This window comes from Rutilus rutilus, assembly GCF_951802725.1.
Source record: "Rutilus rutilus genome assembly, chromosome: 21".
Taxonomy (NCBI): Eukaryota; Metazoa; Chordata; class Actinopteri; order Cypriniformes; family Leuciscidae; genus Rutilus; species Rutilus rutilus.
Genome location: NC_140226.1, coordinates 32,360,058 through 32,382,262, shown reverse-complemented (window position 1 = coordinate 32,382,262; position 22,205 = coordinate 32,360,058). Strand labels below are relative to the sequence as shown.

The following is a 22,205-nucleotide window of genomic DNA, read 5'->3' as shown; positions in this document are numbered from 1 at the left end:
ATAAATGTAATGAATTATTATTATTATTATTATTATTATTATTAAACACCGGGCCTTTTTTGGGTTAACTGTGAGGTAAAATAAAAAGATTACATGTTTTAGATAAAGAATGATTCTAGACATTTGAGTTTTTTTGTACTTGTACTTGTATCTTTATTATTTATCACATTTTAAGTCATTGAAATTTGGAGAAAAAGTCTCCAAATAAAAGAACTCTTTTTATATTATCTCACAGTTCTGTTATGTGGGCATATTCAGCATGCCCAATATGGTTTTCTTCTCTCACTGGTCATGTGACACTGTCGAAAGTGAAACCCATAGACAGTATAGGTGAAACCTGATTCAACACAGACTCCATTTTGTGAAAGGAAGAACATGAACGTCCGGAGAAAAAAAAACCTTTGAATAATGAGAACATATCAGTTTAATGCTGTTATCCAGAGACAGATTGTATTTTTGAACTGGTTTGTGTTTGATGTTCTTCATTGTTGAGACAGAGCAGAGGTAGGTTTCAGCAAACACATTTCTGGATTCATTCTCATGCATTTAATAATTTAACAATATAATAATTAGTGTAAATATCTGTTATAATCTATTGTAATATCAATCTGTTTTGATTTTTCTTGATAGCCTTCCAAACCGAATAGCCTACCTGCTGATAAAACACAGAAATATTTCAGAAAATGAACTGGGGTGCGTTCTCCGATAACGTTGTCTCTTAGCGCGCTACAAAGACTCAAAAGGTACACCTTAACTACAGGTATACCTTTCCTACGTGTGTTCTCCGAACTATACCTTAGGATGTTGCTTAAGGTAAACCTTCTTAAAGAGCAACTTGCAGGTTAAATTTATAACTGAATTAATACTTGATTTTGTCTGAAGAGGTTTTTTAAAAACACATATGTAGAAATTACTAATGAAATCTAATTGGTTGTAGAAATTTTGATGAAAATGTGCTAGGCTCTGGAATACGCCTTTCCCCCTATAGCAACGCGTCATATGACGTATGCCGAGGTAAATATGAGCTCGCGTTCAGCCAGCGCTCTCATTGTGGGTGTAGTAGTTAGAGCAGTAGTGAGCGACAGAGAAAGTTTTAGATCGAGTTTTAGAGAAGCCATAATGGTAAATTATTGTGTTTGTGCTGGTTGCACAAAATCCAGCCTGTCAGGACATCGTGTCCATCATTTTCCTTCTAGGAAAAACAAGGCTTTTCGTTCTTGGGTGCGTTTTGTTCAGGTGAAGAGAGCAGACTTCACTGCCGCGTCTGTCACCGCACATACAATGACTTGTTGGGTCTTCTAACCTGCAAGTTGCTCTTTAAGTTCGACCTTAGCAGGCGCTGTCCATGGTGGAGGCGCTGAATAGGTTGATATCGATGCCTCGATGATCGATTGTGCGCTCTTTCCTTCACAGCGGTATAGGTAAAGTATTGAGAAAACAATGGCTGCGTTCGAAACCGCATACTCAATGAGTAGGTACTTAATTTCAATGAGTACTTACTTAACGAGCGCTAAAAGAGTAGATACTTTATAGCCAGATCTCGTTGAGTATGAATGAGAACCGGACATCTGCCATGTTGACGTTATCATGTGACCTACGACGCGTTATCACAAGCGCAACAACTTAAAAGATTTGAACGACACGCTTAATTAATCTGTCTGTAAATATCATGATATTGATTAAACTTGCTCATTTTGTGGTCTTTTTGAAAAAACTGCTTCCCATTTATTTTGTGAGTACATTTAGGGTTGATTTAAGTTCTTATATTTAACCCTACTAATGTGACCCACCGTTTTATCCTTAACGATATTTATTTTTATTACGAAATCCCAAAATTGTCATCTCTTGAATATGTTGTTAATTTCTTTATTTTATATCCAAACATTTTCATCCATAAGCAAAAGTGGCTTACTGCTTTGTTTTCCTCTTTTTCTTGTTAAATTTAACTCTCGTTTCATCCCTCAGGCCTATAAATAACAGAAAATGCTTTTTTTTTAAAATGTATTATATAATTAATTATTTAAGAAAATAAATATTGATATTCAACCTTATAGGTTTTTTCCTGTGTATAAAATATCATAATATGTTTGCAAACCCATGATTGATATATATATATATATATATATATACATACATAGCCTACATGATATACCTCATAACATCAGTAACTCGACAGCCCTACCTAGAACGGTTTTCCTCAGCGTTTGTAATGTCTGCACAAAGGGAGATTCACCTTTGGAGAAAACTGTTGATTTTATACTCGAAAAATTTAAGTATCATTATTAAAAATTAATATTACCCCAGAATGAATTGCATTGCTATTCCAGCCCCAAAACATACAATAATAACAACGATAAATGCTGATCAATTAATTATATTACTTTTTACTGTAAATTATATAATTCAATAAAACAAACAAAATGTAATGTATGTCATTTGAAATAGCTATGCATGAATACACTCTAGATGTGTATATAGTGAACATCTACATTTTCATTCAAACAATAAATAAAGCATTAATTAATTGTATTTTATTTACTGACAACAATGAGAAATATTAATAAATTAGTAAAAGAATGAATCAAAGTCACCATCACACAATAAACAAATGCATATACAAGTCAACACATGAAACAAAGCTTTATTAAAACTACAGTCAATCATGTATGTATGTAGGCTACAGGCGCTGAACCACATCCTTCTGCCATCTCAACACAGCGGTTCCCATTCTGCGGCTCTGATGAATCAGCTGACCGCCAGAGGTGAGCCGTGCCTTCGTGCCGGAGGTTGTTGCGTGATGTGTTGTGCTTCACAATCTGAGGCAATAGAGCTTTTTTTCCACAAATGCCGCCACATCATCTTTCCTTGCAGGTCCTGCTCCACCACAAAAGCTGTGCAGCAAATGCACAGAAATCAAGAATCAGAAAAGTGCTGTAATAGCTCTGTTTGAAACTACAATAATTAAAATAAACTACAACTTAATATTTAAATAGTTGTTGTATTCATTTCTGTAATGTCACAGAGCCTTTGATTGTAGCATTCAGCTTCATGAGCCACTCTCCACCGGATAAACACACATCTGTTCATCTGTCCCTGTAACATCCAGACCAGACTCACATTACCTCTGTGATTTATGAGCTCAACACTACATTTACATGTTGAGGTTGTTTTAACTTTTTATCCTACATAAATGTTCCTTAATTTATCAACAGTACTAATGGACAAATAAAATAGATAACTTATGTTTAGTTACTTTATAGATTTGTTCTACATAATAGCACACATACATCACTCAGATGCCTATTTCATATCTATATTAGACGTAGTAATCTGCAATTCTTATAGAAGATTTTCTTGCCAGATATTAAATAGACATTTAGTAATTGTATTTAAGATGTATACGGTTTAAAATGTATGCAAATCCACTTTGGAGACGTATGTGTCCTTACTGGAGCTTCTCTGTTAGCTACATAATAAAATGTGATTTACAGCAAAATCACAAATATAGCGTCTTTACATCTTCAACAATTCAACAGTTTATTGTACAGTAGTTCAACACATGCGATCATTTGATTTGTAATACTCACATTTGAAAACAGTCTCGTCCGTCATCCTTTCCGTCACGTTCGAGTATGACCTATCCTTCTTCTTCTTTTTTATGACGTATTCTCTCGCGTGGCCTCCTGGGATAGAAGAGTATCCATCGTTGAGCACTCAAAAATCTGGGCGGAAGCGAGTAAGCCATCCGGGAACTTCTCGCCTACTCTTTTATGAATACTGATGTTTCGAACGTACTGCTTCCTTCACGTACTGTTTTCGCCTACTATATAGTAGGAAAGTAGGCATATTCGAACGCACTTAAGTCCGAATCTCGCGATAATTAGTACGTCACCCAGGTAATTCTCGCCTACTCTTTTGGATTCATACATACTTTTTCGCTCGCCTACTCTTTTCCCCATACTAAATAGTAGGGAAGTATGCGGTTTCGAACGCAGCCAATGTTCTTTATAAAGAAATAGTACAAACTGCATTTATCGGGGCTCATTGAAATATGTACATGCAGAAATAAATATGAGTAGGCCTATGTGTTTATAATTTAGCAAGTGTGCAATCCCAAACCCTCACGGCCATAAGTGTGTTAATGTTCTCCACAACGTATGCTGATTATCCACCAGCCATGTAGTTGACATACACTAACTGGCTCCGCGGACGGTGCCGTCTTTGATTTAAAACAAGGAGCCTACTCGCTGTCTCGCTGCCATAGCTATAAAGTTTGTGTAAACTCATCTTTCTTTATATAGACTCCTAAGCCTTTTCTGTCAAATGGTTCGCCAGCTGATGTGCCTTAGGATAGTAATTAAAAAAGCTAACAACCATTAGTGTATGGAAACTTTATTAATGAAAACACTTCCATCTGGGTGTAGGCTATAACAACTTAAGTATTTTATGTGTAAAATTTTAAAGTAAAGTAAAAATGTAATTTTAATACTAAATCAGATTGTATATTAAATGTTCATATAACATTTTCTATGTGTAATTAAACTGCGATGTAGAAAAACTTTTTGCGTAGTGGTGGCTACTAGCGGTATGAACCGTCAGCAGCGATAAGGATAGCTAAGAGCGCTCCAGACCAACCTTACGAACGTACGACTTACAGAAGGTATACTTAACTAAGAAGGTTTCGGAAACCACGTATTAACGATAAGGTACTTCTTAAGGTACAACTTAAGAACGACGTAGCGTTAAGGTAGTTTCGGAGAACGCACCCCAGCTGTCCTGTAAAGATTTGGTATCTGTCTTTTATGAAGCATCTCTTTGTTTTGAGAGTCATAAAGGCATTAATACATGCAGGCTTCCTCTATTTTGCAGTTTATTAACCCATTGAACGGGTTTGTTGTCTTTCCACACAGTAAAGTATACTCTAGAGTGTATTAGTGTACCTAGTGAAGAATTCAGTCATACTGAAATAGATAAAGCATACCCAAGACATCCATATGTTTATTAAATGTTTCATTCTGTATGTCTAAAGATGTAATTTGTTGTACATTGTGTGTTTTAATAGCACCGCCTGTAAAATGAGTCTCTACAAGCAGCGAGAAGAGGGTGTTTCTGTTCAGGCACGTAAAGCAGCATCTCCAGAACCCAGCTGTGTGTCTATGAAGAGTGACGCATCCATGGATCCTCCCCCTAAACTCAGTGATGGAGCAGTGACCTCTGACCCTGAGTGAGTATCATGTCATTTCAAACTTTCAAGTAGGCCTACATTAAGATCCATTGCTGTAAAAAACACATTGCACATCAAGTCAGTTTTTGTTTTTATATAGACACAATCATATGTGTCTCAGTCTGAATGATTAAATGTGTTTTTTTTCTTTTCTTTCTCTCCTTTTTTTTGGGGGTGTTATGTATGTTACATACATAATATGTATTTGTTCTCTCTCTTCTGTATGTGTATATATGACATTGATCTTTTACCTTGTATAAGCTACAATGTTTTAACTTGCAATAATAAAAAAATAAAAATAAATGTGTTTTCGTCATCCATTTTGCAATAGGTTGATATGCCAGGAAGACTCAATTAAAGGGGTCATGACATGAGAAATCAAATTTGCCTTGGTCTTTTGACATATAAGAGGTCTTTTTTTACCATTAAAACATCCTACAAGTTTCAGAGCTTAAAACGTCCTGCTCATTATAAACAAAGCATTTATTTTATTAAGCTCAAAAAAACAGCTCGTTTTGATATTGCAGGATCTCATCATATATCACAACTGTTCATTGTTTTCAACCATATCATGTTTATTTTATGTTTCTGACATTTAAATACAGATAAGTAACTAGCAAAAAACATTCATAGTTAATATAAAATATATACTGATGTCTATGGAAGCAGCAATAATTCTTTAAAATATAATTTGACGACGTGTTTTATTGATATCCGATACACACATTGCGTAGATAACTATAAAGTTTACTTTAATCTTAGAATATTGTAGGTACAAAATTAATAGTGCCCCAAAGTTTTCGAATATTTTAGTTTTGAAGCTTAATGTCACACAGCCATAGGTGATTCGTGCAGAATAATCTTTTGCTTTGCGGTGTCAGTGCATATATGCTTTAAATGCATTTGTTTCTATAAGCTACAAAATACGTGGAAGACTGATTCGATGCAGGACTTATATTTATTCTAGAATAGCGACAGTAAATGCATTAATAATGTATGTTCTCGCTTCAATAACTCAAAGGTATAATCGGGTATGATGACACTGCAGTAATTATTACAGTGAAAGCTAAAGTTAAGTTTCATTAAAAATTGTAATAGTTATTTTTATTTGGGGGTTCGTTTTTCCACATGAAACACAAACAGTTCTGCTGTCAGACAGTTGGTCAGAATGACCGTTAAAAATAATTGTTTTTACGCATATATATTTGTTTGTTTTTTATGTAAAAAAACTTTATTAACATTATAAGTGAACCTCAAGGAACATAAAATATTTCTTTTTTTAAATCCATCATGACCCCTTTAAATCATGGATGACAATGACCAGGAACACTAATGCAAATGGAACACTTTGTTATAAAGTAATTCTGCTGGATAAGTTTTGTTACCCCTTGTGGGGGTGGATTTCTGTTCTCAACACTCTGTCCAAGCTTTATAACTTTCTGTGTGTCCGACCGCTGATCTAAACTCAACTGCTATGGAGAAGATGAACACAAATGCAAGCTGCTAAAAGACTCAAGGATTAAAACCCAACATGCTCATGAGTTATAAAGTTTAATTTGCATTAATTAACAGTGAACACGCCTTAACACAACAGTGGTGTTAAATGAAGTATATTTCTGTTCTGTGTGTTTTAATAGCACTGCCTGTAAAATGACTCTCGTTGAGCAGAGAAAGGATGGGGTTTTTGTTCAGACACGTAAAGCAGCATCTCCAGAACCCAGCTGTGTGTCTATGAAGAGTGATGCATCCATGGACCCTCCCCCTAAACTCAGTGATGGAGCAGTGACCTCTGACCCTGAGTGAGTATCAGTGTGTGTAGCTGAGTCTGTACTTTATTCAATTGCATCATTTGTTTTTAAGGCAAGAATCAGCCGGGGAGCCCAATCATGTTCCTGGAGATCTACCTTCCTGCAAAATAAAGCTACAACCCTGACCCTTCACAACTGAAGCAGCTAACTGAGATCTTCAGGAGCACTTGATAATTACAGACTGGTGTGTTGGATCAGGGTTCGATCTGAACCCTGCAGGTAGGTTGATCTCCAGGAGCAGGATTGGGCACCCCACGAGTAGGTCATGAGCTAACATAAAGTACACATAAAGTAACGTGTATTTGCAAAATATGATATTTACCTCTATTGATCCAATAAGCACCGTTCAAATTTGTAAACAAAAGTTTTTTTATCTATTGTGTTTGTGTTGAAACATGGCATGCACGAGTGACAGGGCAACTCACATGGGAAAGTTCACTGTTAAGTTTACTGTTGTAGAGGGGGGCGCAAGATGGCGGCTTGGAAGTAGCAGCAGTTTAAGGTTGCTCCTGTCACGCTTATTTATTTTCTATTAATAAGGTACGCAAACTCTGGATTTCAATTATAAATCTTCTGTAGTATGTCGCTAGAGACTTTCTGGCCGCAATCTTTGCCGAAAATGCCAAGACCTGCTAAGAAAACGGCGAAAAAAGACTCGGCCGTTGAGGGATCGGCCGATGAGCCCGAACAGAGTCAGGCAGATGCTGGCAGCGAGACTGACCTTAGCCCGGCGCTTGCAAAAGCACTTCAAATTATGACTGAGAAGATCTCTAATGCAATAGATGAAAAACTTGGCCCGTTGGCAGAAACAGTGCATAATCATACCCAGCAGCTGGAAAGTGTTAATGGTCGATTGGATGAGGCGGAGCGGAGAATCATGGCGGTTGAGGCATTTTCGGAGGACGCGCAATCTCGCGTTTTCACTCTTGAAAAACAAGTTGCCATGCTTACCGAACATATCGACGACCTGGAAAATAGAGGCCGGCGCAAAAATATCCGAATCCTGGGCCTTCGCGAAGAGGTAGAGGGTACCAATGCAGTTACCTTTCTTGAATCGTGGATCCCCGAATTTCTTGGCCTGCATACTAAGAGTGGTCGCATCAAGATTGAAAGGGCGCATCGTACGCTGGCTCCAAAACCGGGTGCTAAGGATAGGCCACGGCCACTGATTGTCCGGTTCCACAACTATGGTGACAAGCAGAGGGTTCTCGATGCCTGCAGGAAACGTTCAGCGGATGGGGATTTGCAGTTTGAGGACAGAAAAATATCATGCTACCAGGATTTTTCGGCTTCAGTGATACGGAAGCGCAAGGATTTCAACGCGGTCAAGCAGCGACTCCGAGATATGGGTGCTCGCTATGCGATGCTGTATCCAGCCAAGCTACGAGTCAACATAGGAAGTACCCTTAAAGTATTCGAGACGGCGGCTGCTGTCTCGCAGTACCTGGATAAGAGTGATACAAATTCCAGCACGAGCACCTGATCCGTGTTGGGATTTCGACCAGACGAGTGCCTGGCGGATCTAGCTTCTTGAGTTCTAATAGCGACGTGAGTTTTAGTTTGCGTACTTTATTTTCTATTTCTCTCTTTTTTTTTTTGAGTGACGGGGGCTATCTCGATACCTTTTTTTTTTTTGTATTTTGAGTGTACTTTTTTTGTATCGTTGCTACTGGAGAAGTAATTGACTGTTTTTGGGATGAAGAATGTTCCCCTTGACGTGGGGAAACAGCCCCTTTTTTCCTATTTTTTTATTTCCGTACCGTGCTTTCTTTTTTTGCTTTTCTTTTTTCCTTTCATGTTGCCAGTTTGGCTTGTTCTGATTTATGTTATTGTTTACTGTAATGCCCTGACACACGCATATCTGTTTACTGGACCTAATGACAATATGGAAATGTTTGAAAGGGGGAGAGCACCATCTGTTCTATTCTTTAAGTAATGGCTGGTAACTTAAGACTTTGTACATGGAACGTAAGGGGTTTACACGGGCGAATTAAAATTCGTAAAGTGCTCACACGACTTCATAAGGAAAATATAGATGTAGCTTTATTACAAGAAACCCATTTGAGTGATAGCGAACATTTGAATCTAACACATTATAAATGGGTTGGTCAAATTCACTTCTCATCCTTTACGAAAAGTAGTAGAGGAGTAGCAATTTTAATTAGTAAAAGTATACCTTTTAATGTCACAGAGAGTATTAAGGACAAACATGGAAGATACATCATTATTAAGGGGACTTTGAACGCAGAGGAAATTTCACTTTTAAACATATATTGTCCCCCAAATTACTCCTCAGAATTTCTTACAAAAACTTTTCTTGAATTTAAAGAACGCGCATCTGGATTGTGTATTATTGGAGGAGACTTTAATTGTTTATTGAATTCATTATTAGACCGCTTTCCCCCCAGGGACTCCCTCTACACCAAACAGTCCAAAGCTCTTGCTGCACTGTGTGATGACTTAGAATACTTGGATGTTTGGCGCACTCTTAACCCGCATCAAAATAAATTCACTTTTTTTTCTCACCCACATAAGTGTCACTCTCGGATCGACTACTTTTTTGCGCCTAAGACTATAATGCATGCAATTACACGCTGCAACATAGGAGATATTGTTATATCGGATCACGCTATAGTGGTGCTAGATATTTGTGTGAGGGGGTTTCTTAGACCTGTTAGACGTTGGAGATTTAATAATTTATTACTCAAAGATGATACATTTCTCTCATACTTTAATTCAGAGTTTAAGATATTTTTATCTATTAACTCAGAATCTACAAACAATCCCTCACTTCTCTGGGAGACGACTAAAGCATACATCAGAGGCCTTGCCATTTCATACTTTGCAACCAAAAAAAGAAAGCAGTTAGAGAAAGAGAAACACCTGGAGTCAGAATTAAATACTGCCACTAGTAGCTACTTGAACGATCCCTCCCCAACTTTGTTAGAAAAAATAAGTGCTGTGCGAACCTCTTTAAATTCATTGCTAACTTATCAGTCTCATTCAAATATATGTTATTCAAAGCAAAAATTATATGAATGGGGTAATAAACCTAGTAAATATCTAGCATATTTAACAAAGTCCAATTCTGACTCACAATTTATTACTTCTATAGTAGACCCCATGGGAGTGCGTTATTTTGATCCTATTATTATTAACAATATTTTTAAACAGTTCTACTCTGTTCTTTATCAGTCTCATCATTCTTCCCAAAAACATGACTACATGATATCTTTCTTTGACTGCCTAACCCTCCCTGTCGTTTCAGAAGAACAGAGGGAACTTCTCAATGCACCTATTTCAAGGGAGGAAGCTATAGTCGCACTCCATAGCTTGAAGTCTGGTAAATCTCCTGGGCCTGATGGCCTCGCATGCGAATTCTATAAAGAATTTGAGTATGTGCTTCTAGACCCTCTTTTAGCTATGCTCAATCATTCATTCTTGACTGACAGGTTACCCCCCTCACTCCGCGAAGCAAATATTTCTCTCATTTTAAAAAAAGGCAAGGACCCAGAAAATTGTGGCTCCTATAGGCCAATTGCTTTACTTAATTCAGATTTAAAATTGTTATCTAAAATTTTAGCGTTAAGATTGGAAAAGGTTCTGCCATATATCATTCATGAAGACCAGACAGGGTTTATTAAAGGCAGAAGCTCCACCCATAATGTCAGGAGGCTTTTAAACATTATTGAGCTTTCCCATAACCTCAGCTCTAGCTCTTGTATTTTATCCCTAGATGCGGAAAAAGCTTTCGATTCTGTGGAGTGGCCGTATCTGTTTTACACACTGGAAAAATTTGGCATTGGTGAATACTTCATTAAGTGGGTGAGAATACTCTATAAAGATCCCCTTTCCGCGGTTATTACCAATGGTCATAGATCTGTTAATTTTTCCTTATCCCGGGGTACAAGACAGGGCTGTCCCCTCTCTCCATTGCTCTTTGCGATAGCAATGGAGCCATTTGCTCAGAGGATAAGAGAGAGTGCAGCTGTATCGGGGGTGTCTCTGGGGGGTAGGCGGCACAAAATCTCCTTATATGCAGATGACGTGTTACTCTTTCTTTCGGACCCCAAGACCTCTGTACCAGCGGTTGTTGACCTCATTCAGGAATTTGGACAATTTTCCGGGTACAAGATAAATTTTTCTAAATCAGTTGCCCTATTTATAGGGAATAAGAAATCCCAAAATCAACCTTCCTCTTTTCCTTTTAAATATTCCGAGGAAGGTTTTATTTATTTAGGTATTAATATAACCCCTACTTTTAGGAAATTATACAAAGCTAATTTTACACCAGTGCTCGAAAAAATCAGAGATGATTTGACCAGGTGGATGACTCTCCCTCTGTCTTGGCTGGGACGGGTTGCCATGATAAAGATGAATGTCCTACCTCGGCTACTATACCCTATGCAGATGATTCCTATTTTACTGTCTAATAAGGTTATAAAAGAGCTTAATGGGTGGTTAAGTTCATTTATCTGGAGCAAAAGAAAACCCAGGTTGAAATTATCAAAGCTTCAGCTCCCTGGTGCAAAGGGTGGTTTGGATCTCCCAAATTTTAAACTGTATCAGTTGGCTTGCCAGCTTCGATTCATTGTTGAGTGGCTTAATGAAGATCCTAAATCAGTTTGGCTTGATCTTGAATCTTCACAGTCTAAATGCCCTTTGCAAAACTTACTATTTATCCGTGATTCTAAGCTGAGGAGAGCTATGTGTGATAACCCTTTAGTATGTAATACTCTTAAGGCATGGCGTGCTATTCAAAGATTAGAAGACAAGATCGACACAACCTCTCCTCTGTTGCCAATCCTGAACAATCCAGAGTTTCTGCCAAGTACTATGGACCTTGGTTTTAACCTTTGGCTGGCTAATGGTATACGTAGGATTTGTGATTTATTTGAGGAGGGATCACTATTGTCTTTCGATATTTTAGCCTCAAAATATAATTTACCTAGGCAACATTTTTTTAGATTCTTGCAAATTAGAGATTACATATTCAAAAATACTACACTCACTTCCAAATATTCACTTTCAGTAATTGAGAGGATGCTTTTAAACCCTCCTACAAAAAAGTTGATCTCCTTCTTCTATAAAGCCCTGTGCTCCTATTCTACAGTTAATACCTCGCACCTCAGATTAACATGGGAAAGAGATCTTGGGGTGGTTATCTCGGAGAATGATTGGGAGATGGTTTGGTCTCTAGCCAATAGGCTTTCAGTTTGCAATAGAGTAAGAGCCATTCAGCTTAGGATTCTCCACAGAATACACATTACGCCTCTTCTAAGACACAAGTTCAACTCCGCTCACTCCCCACTCTGCCCCAAATGTAAATCTAACATAGGAGATTATATTCACTGTGTATGGGATTGTCATGTTATCCAGACCTACTGGTCCAGAATCATATCTCAATTGAATAATATCTTAGGTTTGGCCTTGGATCCTGACCCTTTGTCTCTTCTCCTGGGTTTCCCATGTAAGCTTATTTCTAATAAGCATAAAAGACGTCTTTTTGACCTGTTAACTTTTGCTGCCAGGAAGAATTTACTTTTGTCGTGGATCAGCGATAAACCCCCCTCTATAAAGGGATGGCATTCAGTTATTAGAGAGACTATTCCTCTGGAACTCCTAACATCTTTTATTCACTCTACGACTGACACTTTTACTCGCACTTGGACACCTTATTTGGACAGCATAAATGCCTCTATTTCTGATATTCTGAGGTTTGGTATGATATAGTGCCTTCAGATGATCTATTACTCTTCTGGTCCTGTTGCACATTTCTGTTCACTGTAGAATGCCTTGTTATGTTATGTATACTTTTGTGTTTATATTTGTTGTATGTCGGGCGATTTGTTACTTTGTTTTGTGTTTGTTTAATAAAAAAAAAAAAAAAAAAAAAAAGTTTACTGTTGTAGTCTGACAGGTAAAACGAGCTCGTTTAGTGCGTCTACATGTACTTTAAAAGTTCAATTCCAGTCAGACTAACCAATAATTTGTCTTTTAAAAAATGTCATGTAAACACTTTAGTCATAGTTTAGATCGGGGTGCAGACATGTTGTATCTGGAAGCTGTCTGTTAAACTGACACTTCTGTCTGAGTGTGGGATCAAATAAGATCTTAGAGTTCGGTTTGCTGGAAACATTTGTAATTACTTTTCTGGAACTACATTTTTTACTTAAAGATTCTGTTTCACAGTCACAGTTTTATTTCTTCATTTTATAGTCTTATTTCATCTTTCTCTTTCTGCAGAGTGAAGAGAGATGATGTGATCCGATCAGTGACGCCCCGTCTGACCTGCACTGACTCTGACTGTCAGACCCTCATCAGGCAGAGAGTCAAAGACCAACACAAAACCAGCATGAAGAACAAGTATGAGAGCTTATTTGAGGGAATCAAACTAGAAGAGAATCAAACCCTCCTGAACAGGATCTACACACAGCTCTACATCATAGAGGGAGAGAGTGAAGGGGTGAATGAAGAACATGAGATTTTACAGATGGAGAAAACAGCCAGAATTCAAGACAGACCAATCTACTGCAATGACATCTTTAAACCCTTACATCAACCAGGATGTGAGGAGAAAGACAAAATCAAGACTGTTCTCACTAAAGGCATTGCTGGAATTGGAAAAACCGTCTCTGTACAGAAGTTCATTCTCGACTGGACCGAGGGAACAGCCAATCAGGATGTAGATTTCATGTTTGTGCTTCCATTTCGAGAGCTGAACTTGATTAAAGATGTCCAATACAGTCTTCACAGACTCCTGCTGGACTTTCATCCTGAACTTCAAGATCTGGACTCAAAGATTTATGAGGAGAGTAAAGTTGTGTTCATCTTTGATGGTCTGCATGAAAGCAGAAAGAAACGGATTTTTTCATATAGAAAGAAAGTTTGTGATGTGAATGAGTCTTCATCACTGAGTGTGTTGATGTCAAACCTCATCAGAGGAGATCTGCTTCCCTCCGCTCATATCTGGATCACTTCCAGACCAGCAGCAGCCAATCAGATCCCCTCAAAATACATCAACCGTGTGACAGAAATTCAGGGATTCAATGATCCTCAGAAGGAGGAATATTTCAGGAAGAGAATCAGTGACGAGCTTCAAGCCCGCAGAATCATCTCACATATTAGAAGATCAAGAAGCCTCCACATCATGTGTCACATACCCTTCTTCTACTGGATCTCAACCACTGTGCTTCAAAACCTCCTGAAACAAGATGACAGTGCAGAAATCCCTCAAACTCTGACTGAAATGTACATCCACTTCCTGCTGACTCAGATCAACATGAGGAATCAGAAGTATGATGAGAAAGATCCAGAGAAAGTCCTGAAGTCCAACAGTGACGTGATTGTGAAACTTGCTGAACTGGCTTTCAAACAGCTGATGAAGGGCAATGTGATGTTCTGTGAGGAGGACCTGATTGAGAGTGGCATAGACGTCACAGCCGCATCAGTGTATTCTGGGATTTGCACTGAAATCTTTAAGGAGGAATCTGTGATTCATCAGAGGAAAGTTTACTTCTTCAAACATCTTAGCTTTCAGGAGTTTCTTGCTGCTTTCTTTGTGTTTTACTGCCATGTAGTCAAAAATGAGGAATCACTGAAGTTGTTTCTGAATGAAGGATATCAGAAGTACAGTCGGAAAAACTCTCTGTATGAGCTACTAAAAGCAGCAGTTCATAAATCTTTCAGGAGTAAAAATAGACACCTGGATCTTTTCCTGCGGTTCCTGTTGGGCATCTCACTGGAGTCGAATCAGAGACTCTTACAGGATCTACTGACACACACAGTCAACAGCTCAGAACAGCTCATCACACAGTACATTAAAGACATGATCAAGGATGATAAACATCTCTCTGCTGACAGATGCATCAGTCTGTTCCTCTGTCTGCTGGAAATGAAGGATCAGACTCTGTACAGAAAGATTCAGGAGTTTGTGAAATCAGAGAATCACTCAGTGAAACAACTCTCTCCTTGTCACTGCTCAATAATCGCCTACATGCTTCAGGTATTGGAGTTGCTGGATAAATTTGATCTGAAGAAATACAACACATCAGATGAGGGCAGAAGGAGACTGATACCAGCTGTGGTGAACTGCAGAAAAGCTCTGTGAGTATTAATTCATGTGATTTCTGAATGTGTCTGTTTTGTTGAAACAGTAATATTGCAATTCCTCCAAATCATGGCACTTATAGTATCAGACTAATTTAAACATATTTGAGCTGATTGTCAGTCGATATTCAGAGTTCACCTGCTGATGAGTATTTGTCATGTGATTAATATGTGACCATTTATTGAAAGTAGTATACCATTTATATTTACCTGTTGATGCCTTCATAAGCACCCATACAAATTTTGGACTTGTGTTTGATTTGAGTCAGGCGCGATGCATGAAAGGGACAATATATGCTGTATTTCTATAATTCCGCTAGGTGGCACTAATATCGCATAATTTACATACTTCACATAGACAGTAGGATACTTCACCTTTAAACGGTACGTACGGCTCATCGGCTGAGGACAAACGTCTCTTATATCAGAGACTACAAATAAGAAACACCATGGTAGGCGTCAATTTAAATAAATGCCAGAAGTCATAAAATAAGGAATATTGGTAGCCTATTATAAATAAAAGTAAAATAGAATTACTTATTATTATACTACATGTAAAATCTACATCTAAGTATAATTTAAAAAAATATATAAGTATTCGTTAAAAATATGTTGAAATAATGCTAATTGATGCACATAGATCGATTAACAGCCTTGGATAATTACAGTAGGTCTGCTTACAGTAGGTCTGTCTTTAACAGTTTATAGGTTTTCATAAAAATACATTTTCTTATGGAGGAAATGAAATACTATGAAAATAGTTTCAGTTATGACTTTTTATTTTATTTAATTTTTTTACTTGATTTAGTCTATTTAGTTTTGTAATTTTCATTGATCTGGTGAAAATCTGATCTGGCAACATTTATCAGCTTGGGCGAGCGATTCGTGAAAATCTTTCCCTACACGTTAATTTCCACATATGCCAGCAAACCAATGAGAACGCGGGACAACAACAGAGTGTATGCGTCAAAGCTGCTGGGGATCCACTTACTTGAACTAGGGGTGTACAATATCACGAGTTTTGATCGTGGATGATTAAATTGTGTCCACAGTCTGCTTTTGAAGAAATACCTTTCGAGTCTTATTGCGCTACTACACACAAATTTACATAAACACAGTTGGTTATGTCTAAAGAAGTGAAAGTAAACATTTGAGAGAAAATCGGGTGCTGTTCACATGCGTGTATATTAGCTATGTCCAGGTCTTAAAGCGACGGTATAGCCTATTGTAAACATGCTGCCGCTTGTCCTTAAAGGGATACAGTAGTTCAACCAAAAAAAATCTGTCCTTATTTAATTACTCTAATCTTATTCCAAACCTGTATTAATTTCTTTCTTGTGCTGAATGCAAAAGAAGATATTTTGAAGAAAGTGGCTATCCAAACAGTTGCTTGTCCCCATTGACTTCCAAAATAACTTTTATTTTTAACAGAAGAAAGAAACGTATTCAGGTTTAAAACAACTTTAACTTTAAGACGGTAAATTATAATAATTTTCATTGGGCGGGGGGGACTTTAATAATCAATTTAATGTTAAGAAGACAACAAAAAAACAAACAAAGAGAAAATCACTCACTGCTCTTGAATGAGAACTTTAATAGTAGCTTTAATAAGAATCAGTGTATAATTTATACAGTGAAGTCTATAGGGTTTTATGATTATATTTGTTTATTTAATTTCTTTCTTGAATGCTAGTGTTAAATACACCTACTGTAGCTGAATAAATAAAGCACTGTTTATTTCATTTGTATATTATGTTATGTATATAGGCCTATATAACGTGTATCTTTGTTCTTATTTAAAAAAAAAATAATAATAATAATGACAAAGGTTTTTATCTTAAATGTCCTAAATGGCCTAAATGTCTGCCATTCTTTTTTAATTTTATATTTTGTTACATTGTAAGGCTTTGTTTTTAAAATAGGGACATTCGTTTGGCTGTAATGCTCAGTTACTTGGAAAATAGTAAAACCAACATGAAAAAGAATCCTGATAAAATCGTGAATCGTGATATGATATTTTTGCCATATCGCCCACCCCTACCCGGAACTCTCAGTGAATGGCAGAGTTACGTACGTGTTGCCAAGATTGTATCATGTAAGCTTTGTGTTGCACCTCAAACAAGGTCATTTAATGCTAATTAGCGAGTCAACGAATGACTTGGATGCTGAGCATTCGCAGCTTATATGGACCACACTCCCCTTGCGCACATACAAAAAATCTTTAGGCAGGTGCGCGATCAAATAAAGCACTTCACTAGAGAGTAGACAAAAGTCTATTTACTAAAAATCTATTTATTAAAATGTGCAACGTTTTGACCTGAAGGTCTTCGTCAGGCAAACAACAAGTACACAGCAACTCAGCAAGTTACAATTTATATAAATGTGATCCATCACACCTCATCTAATTATTCGATTTATTAACCCAATCATCCAATAAACAAAAAAAAAAAAAAAAAAAAAAAAAAAAATAGTCACCAGTATATAAAAATAAAATAACCCGAAAAATAAAGGCCGACCATTCCATCCTATTTTAATCCACCATCACACATTTCATCCTCTATTATAGACTTGCTGACTGTAATCTCACTGGTCAGTTCTGTGAAAGTTTGTCTTCATTTCTAAAATCATCAAACTCACTGAGAGAGCTGGACCTGAGTAACAATGACCTGCAGGATTCAGGAGTGAAGCTGCTCTCTGATGGACTGAAGAGTTCTCACTGTCAACTCAACATACTGAGGTAAGAAAAACATTTAATGGTTCACGTGGTTATGAAATTAAAGATGCCTTCTGCTCTGGTCCCAGGGGGCGTAACATTTAATAGGGACGCTAGGGACAATACTCAGCAACTACTGAATCGTCACTAGCAATAATTTCGCAATTAAAGTGAAATGTGAAAATTGTGCAGTGTAGTCAGCTTATTTGATCATAACGGGAGTTTTTGCGAGACAAAGTCATTGACTGCTTCAGTGATGCGAACGTTCTTTACTCTCTTTCTATACATAATTTATTTCCAATTTGAATAACAGTTTTTTTCATGCTACTAAGTGAATCAGTGGTGAAGTCTTGATTTACTAATGCTTAAAACAGCAATAAACTAATTCATAAATGGTTCTCAGCTTGTTTTGTCTGTGTGTGGTGTGCTGTTCCCCACACACAAAAACATTTGTAATTGTAATTGTATTCTATTAATCCACATTAATATGCATGAGTACAATATCAAGGGCAATAATGATTCTTGTCATAATCTTGTGGCCCTAAAATGTCATGAGTATAACATGCTTGCTCTGACCCACCTCTGTCCTATTAAAGACAGCTCTGATGTCGCTTGGGTCTGTGTAAATAAAAAGAGGCATCAGAGAAACCTTAAACTTTTTGTCATGATAGTGCTTTTTCATAATTTATTCATAATTCATATACTTTGTATTTAAAATTACATTAATTTATTATTGTGTAAATACATTTATGCCACATTTGAGCTGCATTAAACAAATATATTTGACTGTGTGTGTGTGTGTGTGTGTGTGTGTGTGTGTGTGTGTGTGTGTGTGTGTGTGTGTGTGTGTGTGTGTGTGTGTGTGTGCCTTCGTGCGTGCATGCGTGTGTTTTTAGATTATCTGGCTGTATGGTGACAGAGGAAGGCTGTTGTTTTCTGGCCTCAGCTCTGAGGTCAAACCCCTCACACCTGAGAGAGCTGGATCTGAGCTACAATCACCCAGGACAATCATTAGTCAAGCTGGTCTCTGATCCAAACTACAGACTGGAAAAACTCAAGTATGTTCAACACTAACAATTATCCCGTCATGTGTGTTTGGACATGTGTGTTTGGACATGTGTGCATTATAAAGTAATTGAAAACTCTTTACATAGATCCCTGCATACAGCACATTTATACACAAACATACAGCAGAGTAAAATAAGGATGTGTCTTGAACTCTTTGACTGAAGATGATCTTGATTCAGATCAACAGCTGATTGTGACTCATAACAGCAGCATCTGAGAAACACACTCATGTCTCTGATCCCAAAACATCAATTCAAAGCTTGTTGCTGCTCTAGAAAGTAAATTCTCATTGCTGTCAGAGACATGAAGGAGAAACAGATCCAATATACATACACAGAAATCCCAGTCTAAATGAGAAGAAATTATGTTTGACCTCATGATACTGAAATAAAGCAGATCAGCTGAACAGCAAGAGATTTCTTCAGTTAGTAGATTAATATCAGATATTGATTAAAACACTTGCACAAACGAAAGGGTAAAGACACAAATGATCAGTGACTGTAAAGCTGAGTCTGGAGCTCAAGGCTTTAGGATCTAATCTAATGATAAAGGCTGTAAATCAGGAACTACATTCAATGCTGGACGACAAACAGGATCTCAAATGATCCTCATCAGAAGAGACATCGACTTGAGTTTGGAGATTTAGTTCACTATTTTCAAGGTCTTCTTAAGATACACGATAACTTCAGTCATTAACATGTTCCTTATGAGCTCAGTTCAGACTAACATGAGCATTGAGATGAGAGAACACTTCAATGTAATACCCACTTTTATGTTTTATATAAAATCATTATTATGTAAATTGACTGTGGCATCTTGTTTTTAATAGTCTGGATCATGGCGGAAAGTTCAGGACTACAAAAGGACTAAAGAAATGTAGGTCACACACTTAAGTCTTAATCGTTGTTTTGTTGCGTTATAAATGTTAAAATCTCTCTTCTTGTGTTCAGATGCATGTGATCTCACCCTGGATTTAAACACGGCAAACACTCGTCTCGCTCTGTCTGAGAGGAACAGTAAAATGACATATGTGAAAGAGGATCAGCCGTATCCTGATCATCCAGAGAGATTTGATGAATGGCCTCAGGTTCTGTGTAGAGAGAGTCTGTCTGGACACTGTTACTGGGAGGCTGAATGTAATGTGTGGGCTGATATATCACTGGCATATAAAGGAATCACCAGGAGAGGAAAAAGTGATGACTGTTGGTTTGGATACAATGAAAAGTCCTGGAGTCTGAACTGTTTTAATAACAGTTTTACTGTCAGACACAATAATAAGAGCACAGTAATATCTGCCCCTTCACATCCCTCTAACAGAGTAGGAGTGTATCTGAACTGGCCGGCTGGCACTCTGTCCTTCTACAGCGTCTCTGACACACACACACACTCACACACTTACACACATTCAACAGCACATTCACTGAACCTCTCTATGCTGGATTTGGGGTTTATTTTGGTGGTTCAGTGTCTCTGTGTGAGATTAAACAGCTTCCTGTGAGAATCAACTGAGACACACAGTTGAGTGAAAGAAACACACTCTCAATATCTCTCTCTTTTACTCACACAGCTGTAAACTCTTTCTCTCTTCAAATCTTAAGTTCAGTGTGTATATAGAAACTCACACACATTGACTTCGGTCTAAATGAGACACACCACAGACTTCTACTGTGTTTTTATAACATCTGAATGCGGCTCCACGAAAGTTTTGTCTTTCTGAGTCTCTGAGAGCCACCTGGAGAAAGATTTAGTTTCTTGCTCACAGGAAACAGTTCTTAGCAAGTGCTTGCCTCTGTTACTATGGTAACTGAGGGTCGATCAGAGGTCATCTTTTAAACACACTTCATTACAAATGAGTTGAAGATGTGGATCAAACTCATGTCAGATTTAGTATTTGTAGAGACTCAATGATCAGGAGAGTTTGAGAATCTCTCATAGAGCTTGAAAACATTCAATGATCAGCTCGTGTCTTGAGCTCAACATTATTATGAGCTGATATTTTATCATCGAATTATTTATATGTTTTTTCCTAATAATTTGTCATTTAATTGAAAATCATCATGATAGGCCTGTAATTAACTATCATACAATTTCTATCAATAAAATTATATTTTTCTAAAAAAAATGTATCATTCAGTATGGGTCAAAGCTGATAAGTAATATGTCAAATATGTATTATATAAATATAATAAAATCAAATGAGAGGTGAAGTTGCAGGACTTTAAGAATTGTTGATTTGATGGTTTGGTGTTTCAAGGTCAATTGAGTGTGTAAATCCAGTGTAATATGTTCATCTCACCAGCAGAGGTCTCTGTCACCCGCTTATTAAAATGTACTCTAAGAGATAAGAATACCCGTTTATACCGATTTAAACCTAGATTCTATAGGCTACTCCACATAAAAATGTGAAAAAAATCTGAATGTGTAGATTGTTTGATGTGTAGACACATAATTTTAACATTACCTCTGTAGGCCTCTCTGTGGCAGCAGAAACTCTTTATCCCCATCGTCCTGTGAAGATGAGCATTTGGTTGAATACACTTTTTTAACACTATTTGTCATAATTTCTGGTGTATTGAGTAGGCTACTTACGACTGCCTCGGGTTCTGTTGGGACAGGAGGCTCCAAAAGACAGATATTACCATCAGAATCTGTTGGGATCAACAAAAAAACCCAACCCAAAGTAAAATAAATGGAAATATCAAAAATAGCCTATATAAAAAATAACACATATGTAAACCTCTTACATTTTATGAAGGCCTTTGGACCTTCGAGAGTGACTGGCTCTGATGAAGTCCCTCCGGTAATTCCCTCAGCCAAAAATGCTGCTGCACTGCTAGACACTGGATGCTATTTAGTTATTTAATATGTCAAATGTTTGTAAAGTCAGGTAGCCTACACCCATGATATGCTCAAGCCTTACCTGAATTATGTTTTTATATTAAATTTTCAGTTGCTGTCATGTTCTTTTAACAGGATTACACCTACATGAAAATTAAAATTAGGTTGAATAACATACTGTTCTTCCAGTTTCATCTCTGATATTATAACAGTTGGGTAAGTTAGGCTACTTGTATTACTAGCTAAAATAACATCTTCAACAGTGTAATTAGATTAATGTAATAAAGACTATCTTTAGAAAGTACTGGTCTACTTATGACTAATTACTAAATCCCATATCAACCTCAACCACTTGAACAATACAAGGAGAGACAAGAAACTGCACTTTTAATGCTTTCAAATAAACAATATACAATTGCATGAATTATTCTTGAATTGACCAAAG

At 37.2% G+C, this 22,205-nt stretch overlaps 1 long non-coding RNA gene and 1 pseudogene across 2 annotated transcripts; one reads left to right on the top strand and one right to left on the bottom strand.

Annotated features, from left to right (window-relative positions):
• Positions 1 to 336: 336 nt before the first annotated feature.
• LOC311280516 (NACHT, LRR and PYD domains-containing protein 3-like) lies at positions 337 to 20,582 on the top strand (annotated as a pseudogene). The gene is made up of 8 exons (XR_014630342.1): positions 337 to 504; positions 5,063 to 5,224; positions 6,862 to 7,023; positions 13,279 to 15,138; positions 17,708 to 17,878; positions 18,751 to 18,912; positions 19,752 to 19,798; positions 19,873 to 20,582. The product of XR_014630342.1 is annotated as an NACHT, LRR and PYD domains-containing protein 3-like (transcript).
• Positions 2,626 to 3,703, bottom strand: LOC311280519. The gene is made up of 2 exons (XR_014625694.1): positions 3,588 to 3,703; positions 2,626 to 3,093 (listed from the first exon to the last, which is right to left on the bottom strand). It is a non-coding gene; the product is annotated as an uncharacterized lncRNA (long non-coding RNA).
• Positions 20,583 to 22,205: the final 1,623 nt, after the last annotated feature.